General features: G+C 51.8%; 1 long non-coding RNA gene across 2 annotated transcripts in view; it reads left to right on the top strand.

Moving 5' to 3' along the window:
• LOC138249774 (uncharacterized) overlaps nt 1–20,468 on the top strand; it is a 220,029-nt gene that overhangs the window by 108,197 nt on the left and 91,364 nt on the right. Inside the window, exon 4 of one of the 2 annotated variants that reach the window (XR_011194841.1) lies at nt 19,282–19,360. The exons of the other annotated variant lie outside the window; for it this stretch is intronic. This is a non-coding gene — a long non-coding RNA (uncharacterized lncRNA). The remainder of the gene's footprint in view (nt 1–19,281; nt 19,361–20,468) is intronic. 2 annotated transcript variants of the gene reach the window in all.

Genomic DNA, 20,468 nt, shown 5'->3' with positions numbered 1-20,468 from the left:
CAGCCAAGGATACCCTCCCCCTTTAGGGGCACTATGGCTACAGGTTTGGAGGTGACCTCCCCTGTGGCTATCCTGACTTTCCTGGTCTCCTATGACATACATGTCTGGGGTCACTCACTATAGTGTGCCTGGCACAGGTGTCTCTCAGGCCAGTGGTAGGAATCCCATTCCCCTGAATGGGGTGAAAGTACCTACTCCCACCCTCAGGGTTCACCAGCTTACCATCTGGTCCTATCTCCCTGCCCAATGCTAGGAGGACTTCATCATCTGAGGAGTCCTCCTCCATGGCTACACTTGACAGCCCAGTGCTAACCACCTTCTTTGGACAGGATGCATCTCCTCTGAAGTGACCTGTCTACTGACAGTCAAAGCAAGCCATACTGTCCAAGAGCTTTTTTAACCCTGGGTCTCCCTGACTCTGCTTGTCAGAGTGGGAGTGGGATTTACTCTTCTCCTTCTTAGGGTTCTGGGATACAGAGGGAGTCTCTGTGGTGGGCTTACCACCTCCCTCCTTAGGTTTTTGGGGACCTTGGAGTTTCCTCCCTGGGACTTGACAACCACCCTGGTTCTCAACCATTCATCAGCTGCCTCCCCCAGCTCTCTAGGGTTGGTCAGCCTAGAGTCCACTGGTTGCTGGTGTAACCATTCTTGGATACAATTGGTCAAGATGTGCTCTCTCATGATCAGAATGTATAACCCCTCGTAAGTATTTACTTTGTTACCATTAATCCAGCCCTCTGGTGCCTTAAGTGAGGTGTCTACAAAGTCAACCCACAACTGGGTATTGACCTTCTGGGTGTCCCTGAACTTCATCCTATACTGCTCTGGGGTCAGACCAAACGTTTTAGTTAAGCACCTCTTCATACTGGGGTATGAATCTGCCTCCTCCCCCTTAAGGTTAGGAGCCTATCCCTCCAGAGTTGGGGACCAGCTCCCAAAGAAGTGAACCCTAGTACTGAGGCTTAACTCTCCTCATCTGGAAGGCCCTCTCAAAGGCCCCCAGCCACTTATCTATGTCATCCCCCTTTACATAGGAAGGAACTACCCCCTTGGGTAACCTGGGGCAAAAAAAAACACCTATGGACACCTCAGCTTCTCTGTTGCTACCACCATCTCTTTTCTCTTCCCTTGCCCACTTTTTCATTTCTAGGGCCAGCTTCTCTGCCTCCAAAGCTATAAATGCTATCTGGGCCTCCAGCTCTCTTTCTCTGAGGGACAGGTTCTTTCCTCCTGAAGGGACCCCTTTCCCCCAACCAGCTTTGGGTATGACCCTAGTTACTGTGTGTAGTGAGGACAGGTCTCCCTCATCCTCACTTAGGCTCAGATGCCCTCCCTCCCCTGAGTGGTTGGAGCTAGTATCCCCCCCTGCTTCTTCTTCCTCTGGAGCTTCCTCTGGGCCTACTTCTTGGGCCCCAGCCTGTGCTGTCAGGGATTTAATCAGGACATGCTTCCTGAGGTAAGTGGATGCAGGCAACCCCCTTGCAGTACACAACCCCCTAAGCTGGACTTCTGTCAGCATGGGTAGGCTAGCCAGATCAAGCTCTATGGTTCCCTAGTTTTGTGTCAACAAAAACTTTTTGCAAAAATTGGAAACAAGAATTTAGAAAAATCACAAAAATTCAATAATTGAAAATAATCCAAATTAAAAATCAAAAACAATTTTTGCACTAGGACAATTTAAAGGATTTTTAATTTGTTTTACTTAAAACTGTAACATGACACTGAACACAAGTACAGGATCCCACCACTGCGCACTAAACATTTTGGCAAATGGGTCATTGGTCAAGGCAGGTAAGTACCTACACTTAGCAATAGGCCACTAACCTCCACTTAGGTCCAGTCAGGTCTCAGTAAATTAAACCTAGCTCAACCCTTGGTAGGGCTTGGCAACGAGCGACAAGGCTTAACTTAGGAGACAAAGCGTAAAGCATTCAAATATCACAAAACAGTAATTAAATAAAACACAGGAAACAGTTAAAAAATCCAAAATTAATTTATAACAATAGATTATATTTATAGCTTTAAAATGACACCAAAACTAATAAAATCAGATAAGGGGAACCGGAGATATGAATTTTTAAAGAATGAATGCTTTCTAGCGCATGGAAGCAACTAGCGCTCAAAGGGTTAAAAAAGGTCACACGGGAAAGGAACAAAGTCCAGAGTTCAGGCCACCCATGAGGTAACACTGTCACACTTACTATCAGAAGTGTTTGATTCAGGAAAGTGGTCCACAGCACCAGCCAAGGGGTCAGAGGCTCTGGTGTGCCTCTTGGGGTCAGGGACTACAACTCCCACAATGCACTTCTTCAACTTATGAAGTTGCTCCAAACGTCTCCAAACTTCTGGATCTTCTTCCAGAGGTCCTTTTTGTGGCCTTGAAGTATCCACAACTTGATCCAAGGTTCCAGAAGCTCTGAGTTGCTGCTTGGGATTTGGGACTACAATTCCCAGAATGCATCTGGTCAGAATCCTCAAATGGCCCCTGGACACTGGTCAGTTGGGCTCTGCTTGCAGGACTTGATGCAGGGGACTCTGGGCAGCTTCTTTGTACCTGTAGCAAACAGGGAGTCCCTTCTTGAAGCAGTAGAAGACAGGTAAAGTCCTTTTAGTGGTGAAGCCCAAGTGTGCAGCTGGTGCAGTCCTCCAGATTGCAGTGTCGAGGTGCAGGTCAGGGGTCCAGCAGGGCAGTCATTCTTCTCCTGTAGTTCTTCCTTATTGGAATCTGATAGGGATCTGAGGTGTGGGTGCAGGTCTGCCAGTTGTATCCCTGCTTCTGGGTGAAAAACAGGGGGGTCCTGGTTCTCCAATCAGGTGCAGGGTCCTTCCCCCTGTGATGACCACGTCCTGGGAAGTGTGGCAAAAATCAATCCCAGGGAGCAACATTCCTCAAAAATCCATCATGGCTGAAACTGATTTTTAGAGGTTACATCTGGCTGAGCCCACCCACTGGTGTGGCTAGAAATGCTAAACACATCCCTCTCCTGTCCTCTCCTAATCTAATCAAGGGGGCACCTAATTGTCTGGGTTTGCAGGATGTGAGGGTGTTGCTGGGTTGCTCCAAATATCCTTCTCTTCCTTTGAAGACCACTTTGGCAGCCCTCCCCCTTCCTGCTTCACCAGCTGTTGAGGGGAGATCTCCTCCCCCACGCACATCTCTTTGTGTGGAGCCAGGCCACTTCACACCTCATCAATGCAGCCTGGCCAGGCTGCCAGAGGTTGGCCAATCAGAGCACAGTAGGAAAAACACTGCAGGTCTGAAGTTGGAAACTTTTCAGGTAAAGTTTAAAACTCTGAACAAGTTATATTAAATCCAACAACTGGAAGTTGTGGGATTTATTATTATAACAATTAATTTGATACCAAACCTCTGGTATCTGTTACTTAAGGGGACTTTAAAAATTAAAATAAAGTCTCCCCATTCTAGCCTATGGAGGCCGTTCACTACAATGAGGGAAAAACGAATTTGGCTGTTTTACCGCACCAGGACTTATAAAACTATTTTTATAAGGTCCCTGCTTATAGTTACATGGCACCGAGCCCTAGGGGCACATAGGGCACACCTTAGGGGTGACTTATATGTAAACATAAGGTAGTATAAGACTTTGAAACTACTTTTAATTCCAAAGTCGAATTTGCATATAACTTTAATTTAAAAGCAGCCAGCAAGACAGGCCTGTCTTTAAAATGACACTGGGCACCTCAGCAGTGGGAGCACTATCTATGCTGGGGTCCCTGAACCTACATGCCCTATCTTATACTAGGGACTTATAGGTTGGGTGACTTAGCCAATTATAATTAGCCTAATTTGCATACTGATTTTACACAGAGCACAGGCCCTTGGACTGGTTAGCAGTACCCAGGACATAATCAGAGTCAGGAAAACACCAGCACAAAGTGGAAAGTGGGGGCAATAAGTTAGGAGGCCTCTGCAATCAGCCCTGTCCTCTCACACTATTGAAACAGGTGTTTTGATAAATGTGCAGGGAAGGATACCCTCCTAAAATTGCTTTAAGGTAGGTGGGTCTGTCTCACTCCCTTGCCATGGTTGAGGTCAGGTATTAACCCCCAACAATTAGATACCTCCTGTCCCATAAACAGCTAGAAGAAACACAAGGACACTGATGGCTTTGAAGGGTGAGCATAGAGGCCCTCGGTGGCCAGTGGTGAAAGACGGCATCACCAGTGATGGGAATGTGCACAGCTGTGGACGTGAGCAGCACCCCATTTAACAAATTGTGGGTATCATCCAGTCCCTCCTTTTTTACACAAATTTAGCTCTGCATTTCACCACCCCTCTGGTCAGTGAGCCACAAATGATGTGCAGATGTAGCTCAGCAGATGTAAAACCGAGGGAAAGCTGTGGACATGTTTCAATTACTTACTGATGTGCCCATTCCTCTTTATTTCAGTCATTAAAACATGAGGAGAGCCAACCTTTAGTAGTGTTCAGGTAAGTTGTCCTGTTATAAGGGCTACACAAGTTGTTAAAGGACCTAAACCTGAGTTACAGACCCGAGCCTCAGACAAGTGCCTATAATGAGGGTGAGGGCCTTTAACTTCTGGTATAACCTGAGGCAGAAGGGCTATCAGGCTATTAGAACATTCCACCGACTGGGGGTAGACCGTTCTACATTTAAAAAAGTGAGAAACCAAAAGAGAAACATTGGAATGTTGGAGCTCCGGGCTGACACCAGCCACAATGAGCCCAGAGCTACTCCATTGTCTTCAGAGGAGCGCCCTACATTCCAATGTTCTGATTCCCTTTAACAAACAAAAGATGTTCCTCTCTGTTGTCCACAGCCGACGAAAGCCTTGTCTATCCTGAGACATCATGTCACATCCCCAACTCCTTCCCCTTATGGCCTGCAACTGCCAAGCACATTACTAAGGACTTGGATGAGGAAGAGTGGGCCTACCCTCATAGAATTACTGGTAAGTAAACCAAATATTACCTCCTTGTCCAGTCATTACTTTATGATGAATGCCCAAGCATGTAAAAAGCAATCTAGGCCTACTTAGGTATTAAGAATAATAAAAACAGAAACAGACCTTCATTAATGACATCCATGACTCTGTTTTGTTTGAAAACAAAAACAATCTCCTTTCTAAAGCATATCAGAAAGAAGTATAAGCCCAAAATCACCACACTGTAAATCATTACTCTGAATATGATAATGTTGACAGTAGTGCCCAAGTAGCAACCCTTAAAAGTTTCAAAATGTATGTACCATAAGCTTCTGCCCATGCTGCTGGCATGCCTCTGGTTGATCAGCTCTGAATCCTTCCAGGACAAGGCAATTCTCTTTTCCTGTAAACTGTGGAAACAGTGAAGCAGCCCCAGCAGCCAAAGGAATATACAGAAAATGTTAAACCTTTTCATAGAAGGTAAAAGTTTACAATATAAATCTACCGTTCTCAAAGAGGCCACGCTTTCCAGATTGAACCAACCAGCTCTTCTCACAGATAGACCATGGTGAGCTTCCTGTTCTGGTATAGAAGGAGCGGGCATGAGTTCAGATAGGATAATACCCTGATCCAGATGCACCATTCATTGTCCGTGGACCACTGGGCCCAAAATGCATGGGCGAGGCCCACATCTGAGGTTAAGCCTACTGCTCTGCCAAGCTACCAAGGGGGTAAGCAGGGGTTAGCTGAGGGTGATTCTTTTTTACCCTGACTAGAGTGAGGGTCCTTGCTTGAACAGGGGGTAACCTGACTGTCAACCAAAGACCCCATTTCTAACATTGGCCCACATCAGATACCTGATCAAAACGGAGAGAACACTGCCGGGGCATCAGATCGAAATACAACAGGCACCTCAGGGGGAGGGAAGGGGGGGCACCTCAGCTGGATGAGTGCACCACGCCAGATCCACGAGGGGGCTCCATGCCCATTGATGTTTCCTGGGGAGTGCAAAGCCACAGTCTCTCAAGTCTCTACAGTGGGTGGTTTGCCCACTGTACCATCCTTGGGAGTGCAAAGCCCCAGTCTCTCAAGTCTCTACAGTGGGTGGTTTGCCCACTGTACCATCCTGGGGAGTGCAAAGCCACAGTCTCTCAAGTCTCTACAGTGGGTGGGTTGCTCACTGCACCATCCTGGGGAGTGCAAAGCCACAGTCTCTCAAGTGGATAACAGTCTTCACAGGTTCTGGAGGGGGACTGGTGCCCAGAGTGCTTCATCCTGTGAAGGACAGACGGAGGGGATGCTGTTCTCCACTGGTTCTGGAGGGGGACTGGTGCCCAGAGTGCTTCATCCTGTTAAGGACAGACGGAGTGGATGCTGTTCTCCACTGGTTCTGGAGGGGGGCAGGTGCCCCGAGTGCTTCATCCTGTGAAGGACAGACTGAGTGGATGCTGTTCTCCACTGGTTCTGGAGGGGGACTGGTGCCCAGAGTGCATCACTCCCCCCGTGACGCTCCCAGTTGCGTCACTGCCCCTGCCGCCCATGGGGTAGCGGTGCTTGCCATGGCGGTCTTTGCCCTGTTCAGCGGTGCTTGAGTTTGCAGTTTCTGACCTGTTCAGCGGTGCTTGCCATGGCGGTCTTTGCCCATTTCAGCGGTGCTTGCCCTGTTCAGCGGTGCTTGACATGGCGGTATTTGCCCTGTTCAGCAGTGCTTGCCATGGCGGTCTTTGCCCTGTTCAGCAGTGCTTGCCCTGTTCAGCGGTGCTTGCCATGGCGGTCTTTGCCCTGTTCAGCGGTGCTTGCCATGGCGGTCTTTGCCCTGTTCAGCGGTGTTTGAGTTTGCAGTTTCTGACCTGTTCAGCGGTGCTTGCCATGGCGGTCTTTGCCCTGTTAAGCGGTGCTTGAGTTTGCAGTTTCTGACCTGTTCAGCGGTGCTTGCCCATTTCAGCGGAGCTTGCCATGGTGGTCCTTCATTGCCCAGTTGGGCTGGCGGTCCTTCATTGGGCAGCTGGGCTGTGGCTGCCGTGGCCATGGCCCTCCTGGGCAGTTGGGCTGTAGCTCGCGGTGGCCTCCTGGGCACTGACTCTGGCGGTGGCCTCCTGGCCAGTGACGATCGTGCTGCCCTCCTGGGCACTGACTCTGGCGGTGGCCTCCTGGCCAGTGACGATCGTGCTGCCCTCCTGGGCACTGACTCTGGCGGTGGCCTCCTGGACACTGACTCTGGCGGTGGCCTCCTGGCCAGTGACGATTGTGCTGCCCTCCTGGGCACTGACTCTGGCGGTGGCCTCCTGTCCAGTGACGATCGGGCTGCCCTCCTAGGCACTGACTCTGGCGGTGGCCTCCTGGCCTGTGACGATCGGGCTGCCCTCCTGGGCACTGACTCTGGCGGTGGCCTCCTGGCTAGTGACGATTGGGCTGGCGGTGGCCTCCTGGGCAGCGGGGATGATGGCGGTCTTCTCCGCCGTGCTGCTCCTCCCAGACATTGGCGATTTCTTCTGCCCCTTCCCCACCTTGGGAGGAGTCACAGCTGAGTCGACACTCCCCCCAGGACCCTTGTGAGCGGCTTTGCTGGCTGGAGTCTTCACCCTCTCCCGCTGGGCACTGTCCAACTTCTGGTGCTTCACGGGGGATGACACTGGCTGTCCTGGTGACCGGTGCACTCCACATACCTGTAACAACAGGCACCACTGGTCCCGGAGATTTTTTGGCTGAGGTGCTAGTACGGGACCTATGATTTGGAGGGGGGGGGTGTGAAAGAGGTCAAGCTTGGTCAGGAAATGTTTCTTAGGAACATTGGGACGGGTAGGTGGAGGGGTTTTGGGAGTGGAGGAAGAGGTAGTGGTTGTAGGAGGTGTACGTTTGGTGACTTTGGATGAAGGTGCATGTGCTGGAGGCTGTCGTGAGGTGGATGGCTGTTGGGTGGGTGTGTGCCTGCGTTTGTGTATCTTGGGAGGGGGTGTCACAGACACACTGGGAGAGGACACAGGGGACGTGTAACTGGGAGTGGGGTTGGTGAGTGCAGGTGAGCGTGGTGAGGTGGTGGGTGTTCTGGTGCGGGACGTAGTGCCTGTAGTGGTAGTGCATGCAGGTGAGAGTGTAGACGACACTGGATGGGAGGAGGGAGACGACAAGGAGGGGGACACAGTGGAGGCAGTGGATGTTTCTGTGTCTGCATGTGTGTGATGCTTGCGTGAGTGCCTGTGGGATGTGTGGTGCTTATGTTTGCCTGAGCTTCCCTTGTGTGTTGACGTGTGTGCATGCTGGTCTAATGGTGTGCTTGGGATAGGCTGGGGTACAGGGGATTGGGTCTGGGTGGAGGACGTTGGAGGGGGGAGGCTAGAGACAGGGAGAATGGCTGCCATCAGTGCTGAGGCCAGACTTTGCAGGTTTCAATGAAGGGCAGCCTGACCAGAATGAATGCCCTCCAGGAATGCATTTGTGTGTTGCAGTTCCTTTTCTACACCCTGGGTGGCATTCAAAATGGTAGACTGCCCAACAGTGAGTGACCTGAGGAGGTCGATGGCTTCCTCACTGAGGGTAGCAGAGGCGACAGGGGCAGGGGCTGAGGTGCCTGGGGCGAAGGTGAAGCCCACCCTCCTGGGTGATAGGGCACGGGGCGAAGGCTCATTGGCTGCTGGGAGGGCGGTGCTGGTAGGGGGGGTGGCGCTGTACCTGTAGAAGTGGGGTGCACAGATTCTGCCACCACCACAAGGGAGCTCCCATCGGAGGACAAGTCCGTGTCGCTGGTTGCTGATCCTGTGACCGCCGTGAAGCTCCCCTCGCCCTCCGCCCCACTGGTGTATTCCGAGTTTGTGGTGTGGCCCTCCATGTCCATGTGGGATGCAGCTCCCTCGTGCTCCGGTGCCACTGTACCTCCGCCTGATGATGCTGATGCACACAAGAACAGGGAGACCACAAAAAGGGGGGGACGACAGAAGAAAGACAGGTTGATTGCATGGCTTACCGCTACCGTTGGCGGACAATACAGACACAGCAGCCCCCTGCACTACGCCGTGCTGTTGGGCTCTACAGATGCAATTCCTGGGATATATCCTACATGGCTATAGTCGACATCTGCACACATAGATGACACAGGGGCATGTATACCTGTACTTGGCACTCTACAGAGGTGATGTGGGGTGCCACATGGCCTGCATTACGGAGGGGCCTAGCCTATGGAACTCGCCCTGGCCTAGGGAAACCCACAACCCTCCTCCCCCACCCAGATACCTTCACTGCACGCAAAGTCCGCTGAGTGTTGTTGTACTCACCCCCTTGTGTCTGCTGTGATGTCCTGAAGCGCCCATCCAACTCCGGGTAGGCCACCGCCAGGATCCGGAACATCAGAGGGGTCATGGTTCGACGGGCACCCCTCCCACGTTGGGAGGCCATCCTCAGCAGAGCCTCCGCCGTCTTCTTGCTCCAGCGGCGAATGTCCTCCCATCTTTTCTGGCCGTGGGTGCTCCGTCTGTGGTGGACCCCCAGGGTCCGGACGTCCTTGGCTATGGCACTCCAAATATCCTTCTTCTGGTGGGCGCTGACCTACATGAAATGTACAGGGGAAGGAGAGAAGTCATTTCTAACTGCACCGTCGAAATGAGTGGCCCACATCCCTAGCCTTGCCATGTGGCACATGCATTCACAGTCCTTCATGCATGCAGAACTGTGCCCCCTTCCTTCTTACAACCAGCCCTCTCCACACACGCATAGCCCATACAACGTGCTCCCTGTGTACTTACCTGTTGGTCTGGAGGACTGTAGAGTAGCGTGTACTGGGGTGGACCCTGTCGACGAGCTTCTCCAACTCATCTGCCGTGAAGGCAGGGGCCTTTCCCCAGACGCACGAGCCATTGTCTCTTCCAGACCGAGGTCACAGCAGCACTTATAGTGTAGTTCCTCTCCTGTTGAAGATCAGGTATTGAGTGATTGAACAGCTAGAAAATGGCAGTCACGTCCGCAGCGGTTACGTCTGCGGCGGTGCGTACCATCACCGCCGGCGTACATCGTCATTGGCTCCTGGGACCCATAGGGTCCAATGTTAACCAATGCAGCATTGTGCCGCGGTCTCCAACCGCCTACCGCTACAGTGTAGAACGCCAGCGCAGTTACCTCACATCCCATTGTCCCACTTTAGAGGTCAGGCAGCTGCCATTTCAGGGGCCCACATGGCCTGATTCACAACTGCGGCACACAGACCTAGGCCTTGTCGCACAACACAAATACAGTCCAGATTCTGTGTATGAAAAAGAGTCTCAAAGAGTCCAAGGAGAATGTGCTGGATTATGTGCTGGGCCTGCGATCACGCATGGCTGAGTACATGAAGAAGGCAAGCAGAAACCTGGAGGCCAGCCAAGAGCTCATGAAGCTCTGGCATGACCAGAAGGCTACCATGCCTGAGTATAACCCAGGACAGCTGGCGTGGGTTTTGGAGCCCATGGCTCCTAGGGCACTTCAGGCCAAATGGACTGGGCCCTAACCAATTGTGGAGAAAAGGGGTGAGGTCACCTACTTGGTGGACCTTGACACCCCCAGGAATCCTCATAGGATCCTGCATGCTAAAAGGTTGAAACCCCACCAGGACAGGGCAGACCTGACCATGCTGATCGTCACTGATGAAGGGAAGGAGGAGGAGAGTGAACCTCTGCCAGACCTCCTGTCCTCAAATGAACAAGATGGGTCAGTGGAGGGAGTGCTACTCTCTCCCACGTTGACAGACCAGCAACAAAAAGACTGCAGACAAGTTTTGGAGCAGTTTGCTAGTCTGTTCTCCCTAACCCCTGGACTCACCAATTGGTGTGTCCATGACATTGACACTGGTGACAGCTTACCTGTCAAAAACAAGCTGTACAGGCCGTCTGACCAGGTCAAGGCCAACATCAAAGCTGAAGTGGCTAAGATGTTGGAGCTCAAGGTAATTGAGCCCTCTGACAGTCCTTGGTCCAGTCCAGTGGTACTGGTGCCCAAACCTAATCCCCAAGGTGGGAAGAAGGAATTGAGATTCTGTGTGGACTACAGAGGTCTAAATGCAGTCACCAGGACTGATGCCCACCCCATACCTAGAGCTGATGAGCTCATTGATAGGTTTGGGTCTGCCAAATTCCTGAGCACATTTGATCTGACCTCAGGATACTTGCAGATTGCCTTAAGTCCAGGAGCTAAGGAGAAGTCAGCATTTTCCACACCAGAGGGCCACTTCCAGTTCAAGGTGATGCCTTTTGGCCTGAAAAATGGTCCTGCCACCTTCCAACGGTTGGTGAATAGAGTCCTGTCTGGGTTGGAATCTTTCAGTGCAGCTTATCTGGATTATATATCTGTATTACGTTCCACCTGGTAGGACCACCTGGTCCACCTGAAGGAAATGCTTCAGGCCCTGCTTCAAGCAGGCCTGACTATCAGGGCAGGCAAGTGCCAGATAGGGCAAAGCTCAGTTGGTACCCTGGGCCACCTTGTTGGTGGAGGCCATGTACAACCTCTCCAGCCCAAGATCCAGACTATCTTGGATTGGGAGGCTCCTAAAACCCAGACTCAGGTCAGGGCCTTTCTTGGTCTGACTGGGTACTACAGGAGGTTTGTTCAGAATTATGGGACCATAGTGGCCCCTCTGACTGAGCTTGCCTCCAAGAAACCGCCCAAGAAGGTCATTTGCACCCCAGAGTGTCAGAAAGCTTTTGACACCCTAAAACAGTCTATGTGTTCAGCACCAGTGTTACTGGCCCCTGACTATAGCAAGGAGTTTATAGTGCAAACAGATGCTTCAGAGGAAGGGATTGGGGCAGTATTAGCACAAGTTAATGAAGAGGGCCAAGATCAACCAGTTGCCTTCATTAGCAGGCGACTACTTCCCAGAGAGAGGATGGAGTGCCATTGAGAGGGAGGCCTTTGCTGTGGTCTGGTCCCTGAAGAAGTTGAGGCCATACTTGTTTGGCACTCACTTCTGTGTACAAACTGAACACAGACCTCTCAGATGGTTGATGCAAATGAGGGGGAAGAACCCAAAACTGTTAAGGTGGTCCATTTCCCTACAGGGGATGGACTTCACAGTGGAGCACAGACCTGGGACTGCCCATGCCAATGCAGACGGCCTTTCCAGGTTTTTCCACTTGGCTGATGAGGACTACCAAGGGTGTAGGTTAGTACCCATCACCTTTCATTCTGGGGGGGTGGGGGGGGCAGTGTAGGAAAGTCATCCTTTTTGCCCTGGTCACCCTCACACTTTTTGGTGGTTACTGACTCTTGGCTGTGCCCTGGGTACTGCTTACCAGTCCCAGGGCCAGTGTTCTGTGTAAAGTGGATATGCAAATTAGGCTGATTATAATTGGCAAATTTAACCCAGCTATAAGTCCCTAGTATATGGTAGGGCATGGTGGTTTAGGGACCCCAGCATAGGTAGTGCCTCCATAGGTGCACTGCCGAGGTGCCCAGTGTCATTTTAAAGGCAGGCTTGCCTTGCTGGCTGCTTTTAAATTAAAGTTGCATGCAAATTCGACTTTGGAATTAAGCGTGGTTCCAAAGTCTTAAACTACCTTATTTTTACATATAAGTCACCCCTAAGGTGTGCCCTATGTGCCCCTAAGGCTGGGTGCCATGTAACTATAAGCAGGGACCTTATAAAAATAGTTTTATAAACCCTGGTGAGGTAAAACAGTCAAATTCGTTTTCCCTCATTGTAGTGAATGGCCTCCATAGGCTAAAATGGAGGGAATTTATTTTAATTGTAAAAGTCCCCTTTAATGACAGATACCAGAAGTTTGGTATCAAATTAATTGTTATAATAAATCCCACAACTTCCAGTTGTGGGATTTAATATAACTTGTTCAGGTAAAGAGTTATAAACTTTACTTACAAAGTTGCCAACTTCAGCCCTGCAGTGTTTTTGCTGCTGTGCTCTGATTGGCCAGCCTCTGGCACCGTGGCCAGGCTGCCTTGATGAGGTGTGAAGTGGCCTGCTTCACACAAAGAGATGTGCCTGTGGGAGGAGATCTCCCCTCAGCAGATGGTGAGACAGGAAGGGGGAGGGCTGCCAAACTGGTCTTCAAAGGCAGAGAAGGACATTTGGAACAACCCAGCAACATCCCCACATCCTGCAAACCCAGACAGTTAGGTGCCCCCTTGTTTAGATTAGGAGAGGGCAGGAGAGGGGTGTGTTTATGATTTTTAGCCACACCAGTGGGTGGGCTCAGCCAGATGTAACCTCCAAAAATCACTTTCAGCCATGATGGATTTTTGAAGAATGTTGCCTCGTGGGATTGATTTTTGCTACACTTCCAAGGAAGTGGTCATCACAGGGGGGAGGACCCTGCACCTGATTGGAGAACCAGGACCCCCTGTTTTTCACCCAGGAGCAAGGATACAACTGGCAGACCTGCACCCACACCTCAGATCCCCATCAGATTCAAACAAGGAAGAACCACAGAAGAAGAAGGACTGCCCTGCTGGACCCCTGGCCTGCACCTGGACCCTGCACTCTGAAGGACTGCACCAGCTGCACACTTGGGCTTCACCACAAGAAGGACTTTGCCTGCCTTCAACTGGCTCAGGGAGGGACTCCCTGTTTGCTACAGGTGAAAAATTGCTAACCAGAGTCCCCTACACCAACTCCTGAAGAAATCAACCGGCTGACCATTGTCTAGTGGCCAAAAAGGAGTTTGCGCCAGGTGCATTCTGGGAGTTATATTCCACACCCCCAAGGATCATCTCAGAGCTTCTGGAACCTTCAAATCAAAATCAAATCATTAACATTTATAAAGTGAGCTACTCACCCGTGCGGGTCTCAAGGCACTAGGGGAAGGGGTTACTGCTGCTCGAAGAGCCAGGTCTTGAGGAGTCTCCGGAATACGGAGTGTTCCTGGGTGGTCCTGAGGATGGTGGGGAGGGTGTTCCAAGTCTTGGCCGCCAGGTAGGAGAAGGACCTCCCACCCGCCGTGGAGCGGCGGATGCGAGGGACGGCGGCGAGAGCGAGGCTGGTGGAGCGGAGAAGACGGTTGGGAGCGTAGAAGCTGAGGCGGCGGTTGAGGTATTCTGGTCCCTTGTTGTGGAGGGCTTTGTGTGCGTGGGTGAGGAGTCGGAAGGTGATCCTTTTGCTGACGGGAAGCCAGTGCAGGTGTCTCAGGTGGGCGGAGATGTGGCTGTTGCGGGGTATGTCAAGGATGAGGCGGGCGGAGGCGTTTTGAATTTGTTGCAGACGTTTCTGGAGTTTTGCGGTGGTTCCAGCATAAAGGGTGTTGCCGTAGTCCAGGCGGCTCGTGACGAGGGCGTGGGTCACGTCTTTCTGGTGTCGGCGGGGATCCAGTGGAAGATCTTCCGGAGCATGCGGAGGGTGAGGAAGCAGGAGGAGGACACGGCGTTGACTTGTTTGGTCATGGTGAGAAGTGGGTCCAAGATGAAGCCGAGGTTGCGTGCGTGGTCTGAGGGGGTCGGTGTGGTGCCAAGGGCCGTCGGCCACCAGGAGTCGTCCCAGGCGGTCGGGGTGTTTCCGAGGATGAGGACTTCCGTTTTGTCAGAGTTCAGTTTCAGACGGCTGAGTCTCATCCAATCTGCGACGTCCTTCATTCCATCTTGCAGGTTGGTCTTTGCGCTGGTGGGGTCCTTGGTGAGGGAGAGTATCAGTTTAGTGTCGTCGGCGTAGGAGGTGATGATGATGCTGTGCTTGCGTACGATATTGGCGAGGGGGCTCATGTAGACATTGAAGAGTGTCGGGCTGCGCGAGGAGCCTTGTGGGACGCCGCAGATGATCTCGGTGGGGTCTGAGCGAAAAGGTGGGAGGTAGACTCTTTGAGAGCGGTTGGAGAGGAAGGAGGCGATCCAGTCCAGGGCCTGGCCTTGGATCCCGGTGGAGCGGAGGCGGTTTATTAGGGTGCGATGACAGACGGTGTCGAAGGCAGCCGAGAGGCCGAGGAGGATGAGGGCGACTGTTTCACCGTTGTCCATCAGGGTTCTGATGTCGTCTGTGACTGAGATGAGGGCGGTTTCAGTGCTGTGGTTGGCTCAGAATCCGGATTGAGAGGGGTCGAGAAGGTTGTTGTCTTCAAGGAAGTTGGTAAGCTGCTTGTTGACGGTCTTCTCTATGACTTTGGCAGGGAAGGGGAGGAGCGAGATGGGGCGGAAGTTCTTCAGGTCGCTTGGGTCAGCTGTAGGTTTCTTCAGTAGGGTGTTGACTTCATCGTGTTTCCAGGTTTCGGGGAAGGTAGCAGACGAAAACGAGGAGTTGATGATGGTCTGGAGGTGCGGGGCGATGATGTCATCAGCTTTATTGAAGATGAAGTGTGGGCAGGGGTCCGAGGGGGCACTGGAGTGGATTGAGTTTATGGTGGTTTTGGTCTCTTCTGTGTTGATGTGGGTCCAGGCGTTGAGGGTGATGGCTGGGGGTGTGGGTTCAGTGTTGGTCGGCTGGGTCTGGTGTCCGAAGCTGTCGTGTAGGTCGGTAATCTTACGATGGAAGAAGGTGGCGAGGGAGTTGCACAGGTCTTGTGAGGGCGTGATGGCGTTGGCTTTGGGGTTGGAGAACTATTTTACGATGCTGAAGAGTTCTCTACTGTTGTGGCTGTTTTTGTCCAGTCTGTCTGTGAAGAAATTCCTTTTGGCTGCGCGGATCAGGTGGTGGTGTTCGCAGGTAGCGTTCTTGAGGGCAGTCATGTTGTCTGTGGTGTGGTCCTTACGCCAGGCTTTCTCAAGGGCGCGACAGGTTTTCTTTGATTCCTTAAGGGTGTCAGAGAACCAGAGAGTTTTTTTGGTATTGGACTGTCTTGGAAGGTGTCTGAGGGGAGCGAGGTTGTCTGCGCAGTTGGTGATCCAGTTCGTGAGGCTGAGGGCTGTGTCGTTGGGGTCGGCGGCGAAGGTGGGTTGGTTGTCGATGAGCGTGGAGAAAAGCTGTTCTTCGGGGATTTTGTTCCAGTGTCGACGAGGGATGGGTTGAGTGCGGAGGTGGCGAGTCTCGCGTCGGAAGGTGAAGTGGACACAACTGTGGTCGGTCCAGTGTAGAGCGGAGGCGTGGCTGAAGGAAACGTGTTTGCTGGCGGAGAAGATGGGGTCAAGCGTGTGTCTGGCGATGTGGGTGGGGGTGTTCACCAGTTGCTTGAGGCCGAGGTTGGCGAGGTTGTCGAGCAGGGCGGTGGTGTTGGGGTCGTTGTTCTGTTCCAGATGGAAGTTGAGGTCGCCGAGGAGGATGTAGTCTGGCGAGGCGAGGGCGTGCGGGGAGATGAAGTCGGTGATGGAGTCGCTGAAGAGGGCGCGCGGTCCGGGAGGACGGTAGATGAGGGATCCTCTGAGGGTGGTCCTGGGGTCTGTGCGGATCTGGAAGTGCAGGTGCTCGGCGGCGAGGGGGGTGTCTTCGGTGGAGGTGGTGACGCTGATGGAGTCTTCGAAGACGATGGCGATTCCTCCTCCTACTTGATTGGTGCGGTCTTTCCAGAAGGTCTTGTAGCCTTCGGGGATGGCTATGGCGATGTCGGGGGCCGAAGAGGCGTTCATCCAGGTCTCAGTGATGAAGGCGACGTCTGGTGCGGTGGAGTCCAGGAGGTCCCAGAGTTCAACTGCGTGCTTGTGGACGGATCGAGCGTTGATCAGGATGCATTTGAGGTGGTTGATGGCACGTGGGCTGGTGGTCGTGGTTGTTTCGTGGTGGAAGGTAAGTTTGAAGGTGTGACATGCGAAGGGTCCATGGGTACGTTTCGGGTTAGCTTGGAAGCAGGTGCAGGAGCGCCCTGGGTTGAGGGCGTGGAGGGTGATGGGGTCGTAGCGGTGCAGCGGGTTTGGGGGTGCTGGGGGCCAGGGGTCGTGGCGCTGGGCGCGGGCTGGGCGCGGGCCAGGCGCGGACGGGTGCAGACGGGCTTGCCTTTGGCGCGCCAGCGGCGCACCCGCTGCGCGTTCGCGCAGCGGCCGCCATAAGAGGGAGGAGGGGGGGGCAGCTGGGGGCGGGGGACGGGAGTGGGGCGACGAATGGGAGCTGGGGGGGGCGGGGGCGTGCAGGAGGTGGCGGCGGGAAAGCGGAGGGAGGGGGGACAGGTAGAGGGGAGAAGAGGTGGGGAGGGGGGGTTTAAGGGTGGTGGGGGTGAGTTTAGGAAGAAAGTTAGGAGGAAAGTTAGGAAGATAGGGAGGGAGGTTATAGAGGTGGAGGTGGGTGAGGGTGAGAGATAGAAGATAGGGGGTTACAGAGATGGAGGTGAGTGAGGGTGAGAGATAGAAGATAGGGGGTTACAGAGATGGAGGTGAGTGAGGGTGAGAGATAGAGTGAAAGGATAGGAAGATAGGGGGGTTACAGAGGAGGTGGCAAGTGAGGGGGAAAGATAGAGAGATAGGTAGATAGGGGCGTTACAGAGGGGGTGGCGAGTGAGGGAGGTCAGAGAGACGAGACAGGAGCAGGAGGGCAGGCGCGGGAAGAACCAAGAAGCAGGTAAAAGAAGAAGAGGAGCAGAAGAGGGAAGATCAGAAGAGAGAAGAACACAGAAGAAGGTAAAGAAGAAGAGGAGCGACGAGCAGCAGAGGGAAGAGCCAAGAAGAGGGACAGAGAAGAAGAAAGCACACGCAGGTCGCGGTGCAAAGGAGAGAGAGAGAAGCACACAGAAGAAGAACACAGATGAAGACAGAAGAGGGGAGCAGGAAAGAAAGAAGAGTACAGATGAAGACTACAGAAGAAGAGCACAGAGGAAGAACAGAGATGAAGAAAAGAAGCAGGAGAGGAGGTGAGTAGCGCGGGGCAGGGCGAGGGGCTGGGCGGTGGGGGGTGGGTACTTACTGTGAATTCGCTGGGCTTGCTAGGAGGTCTCAGGAGCCTGGGCTGGTGGAGCTGCAGCGGCAGGGGGAGCGACCTACCCTTGGGTCAACCTTGGGTTGAGCTGTGGACCCCGAAAGAACCATAAAGGAACATCAGGGAGAAGATCCAGAAGTTTGGAGAACTTTTGAAAAAAAAGCTCCATAGAGGGACCGACCCGCCGTGGCAGCACTAGTCGCCTTGCCTGAACTGCGACCCGGCCTGACTTGCAGGATTGTCCGGGTGAAGAAAATCTCCAAAAAAGAGACTAAGTCCGAACGTAGGAAGTTGACGGGACCTCCTAGGCAGCGTATCCGAGGAGGGCTCCAAGGACATCAGATCAAGATCCAGGTTTGCCCAGGTCGAAGGATTTTTACCTCGAAAAAATGACTAAGTCTGAAGGTAAAAATCTCCACTGAGTGCTCCTGCGACGCGTATCTGGAAAAGGGTTGCAGGAGGTCGGATTGGACTGGCAGGATCGTCCCTCTGAAGAAAATCTTCAGAAAAACGACTACGTCCGAAGGTAAACTTTTGACCGGGGCCTCCCGTGGGCTGTAGCCGAGCCGGGCTCCATTGTGGTCGTCCTTATACTTTGACTTTGCCGGGTCGAGGTGCCACCAGATGACACGATTGGCACTTTTTGTTTCTAGGAGCTAGAAAACAATAATTCTTTAATAATTCATATCTCCGGTTCCCCTTATCCGATTTTATTCGTTTTTGTGTAATTTTTTTGATAAAAATATGATCTATTTTTATAAATAGGTTTTGTATTTTTAAACTGTTTCCTGTGTTTTATTTAATTACTGTTTCGTGATATTTGAATGCATTACACTCTGTCTCCTAAGTTAAGCCTTGTCGCTCGTTGCCAAGCCTCAAAGGTTTGAGCTGGGTTTAATTTACTGAGACCTAACTGGACCTAAGTGGAGGTTAGTGGCCTATTTCTAAGGGTAGGTACCTACCTGCCCTAAGCAAAAACCCATTTTCCAACACCACCCACAATGATGACTTTGGTTACTTTGCATCATGCCTCTCCATAATTGTGTTGCAACTCTTGTCATCCTCAGCTGTAATCCTTCTGTAATGAGGTTTGAACGCCTAAAAGTTCTTGCAACAAGAAATAACAATTTGTTTCAACATTAGCGATGAATATACAGTTTTGATCTATTGTACATTCAAACCATAACATATGTTTGTGGATTGATTTTAAATTTCTATTTCTGTAATCTGAAAACCCAGAACTAGTCTAGATGTGTAAATGTTTGAGCTATGCAAAAGCTTGAACGTCCTGTGATGGACAGTGTGTAAAAATGTGCTGGATAAGGTGGAGTGTCAGCTGTACAGGTTTCAGGGCTACAAGGGCTCCTATGAATCTGGCCCAGAAATATAAAAATGGCCGTCAGAGAGAAGGACCATTATTAGGTGAAAAGGGCCTGGAGTTGTAGCGGCCAATGACATCTGGATGTAACATGCTGTAGGGTACAGAATGTATAATCCAAAAGGGGATGTGGTCAAGTAGGAAAGGCTTTTCTGGGGTCACGAGGACACCACACAAGGTTGCACAGTATTCACTGTAATTACATGAAGGTTAATGCCAATTAAGACCCACTTCCTGTTTCTTCTTCCTCTTGTAGCACTGATTCAACAGTAACCATGTCCTCCCCACCACCAACATCAGTGGGGGAGGACCTCCAACAGCTCCGGAAGGAATATGTGAGTGATATTATATCTTCCATGGCTTTTGTTTGCACTTGAATATCTGGAGAATGTTGGGAAAAGGGAGGGCAGTGCTACTTTCACCCAGCAGCAGTCCTGTGAGAGAACCTGAGACACAGAAGGAGACCACAGGGATGGGCCTGAGAGGCAGAAGGAGACCACGGGGATGTGCCTGAAAGACAGAAGGAGAGTGATCACAGGGGTGGGCCTGAGAGGAAGAAAGAGAGAGACCACAGGGGCGGGCCTGAGAGAAAGAAAGCAAGGGACCACAGGGACGAGTCTGAGAGAAAGAGAGAGCGAGCGAGCACATGGTGTGGTCTGAGAGCAAGAGAGAGAGAGCACTGGGAGGGGTCTGAGAGGAAGAAAGAGACCACAGAGAGGGGTCTGAGAGGAAGACAGAGTGCACAGGGACGGGCCTGAGAGGAAGAAAGAGAGAGACCACAGGTGCAGACCTGAGACAAAGAGAGAGTGAGCACAGGGAGGGGTCTGAGAGTAAAAGAGAGAGACCACAGGAAGGAGTCTGAGAGGAAGAGGGAGAGAGAAAAAACACAGGGAGGGATCTAAAAGGAGGAGAGTTAGAGAGCACAGGAAAGTATCTGAGAGGAAGAGAGAGATAGCACTGGGAGGGTTCAGAGAGGAAGAGACAGAGCATGGGGAGGGTTTTGAGAGGAAGAGAGAGAGAGTATGGGGGGTCTGAGAAGAGAGAGAGCACAGGGAGGAGTCAGAGAGAGAGAGAGAAGGCCTGAAAAGAAGAGAGAAAAGACAAGCTTAGATTGAATGAGACAGGATAGGTAAGGGTAAACTTTGGGGTAATGCATAAGGAGACAGAGTTGATAGTGATAGCACAAAGAAAGACATTGAAAATGAGGGGATGCAGGAAGAGAAAATAACAATTAGGAAGAGAATTGGGGCTTATCGGAGTGGGAACGGTCGAAAAGAAACGGGAGGAGGTGAAGAGATACAAATAGAGAAGAGGGGAGTATTTGAAAGAGTATGTGGAAGAAATAAAAGTAGACAGGAGATGTTATGGTAAGTCCTGGTGAATCAGAAATATTTTTAAGCATTTGGGCAAGACAATAAATTAAAAATGGATGAGAGATGAAAA

The sequence above is a fragment of the Pleurodeles waltl genome, chromosome 8, assembly GCF_031143425.1.
Source record: "Pleurodeles waltl isolate 20211129_DDA chromosome 8, aPleWal1.hap1.20221129, whole genome shotgun sequence".
In the NCBI taxonomy this organism is placed as follows: domain Eukaryota; kingdom Metazoa; phylum Chordata; class Amphibia; order Caudata; family Salamandridae; genus Pleurodeles; species Pleurodeles waltl.
The sequence above is the reverse complement of the archived record's forward strand: the minus strand, read 5'-3'. Positions and strand labels throughout refer to the sequence as shown.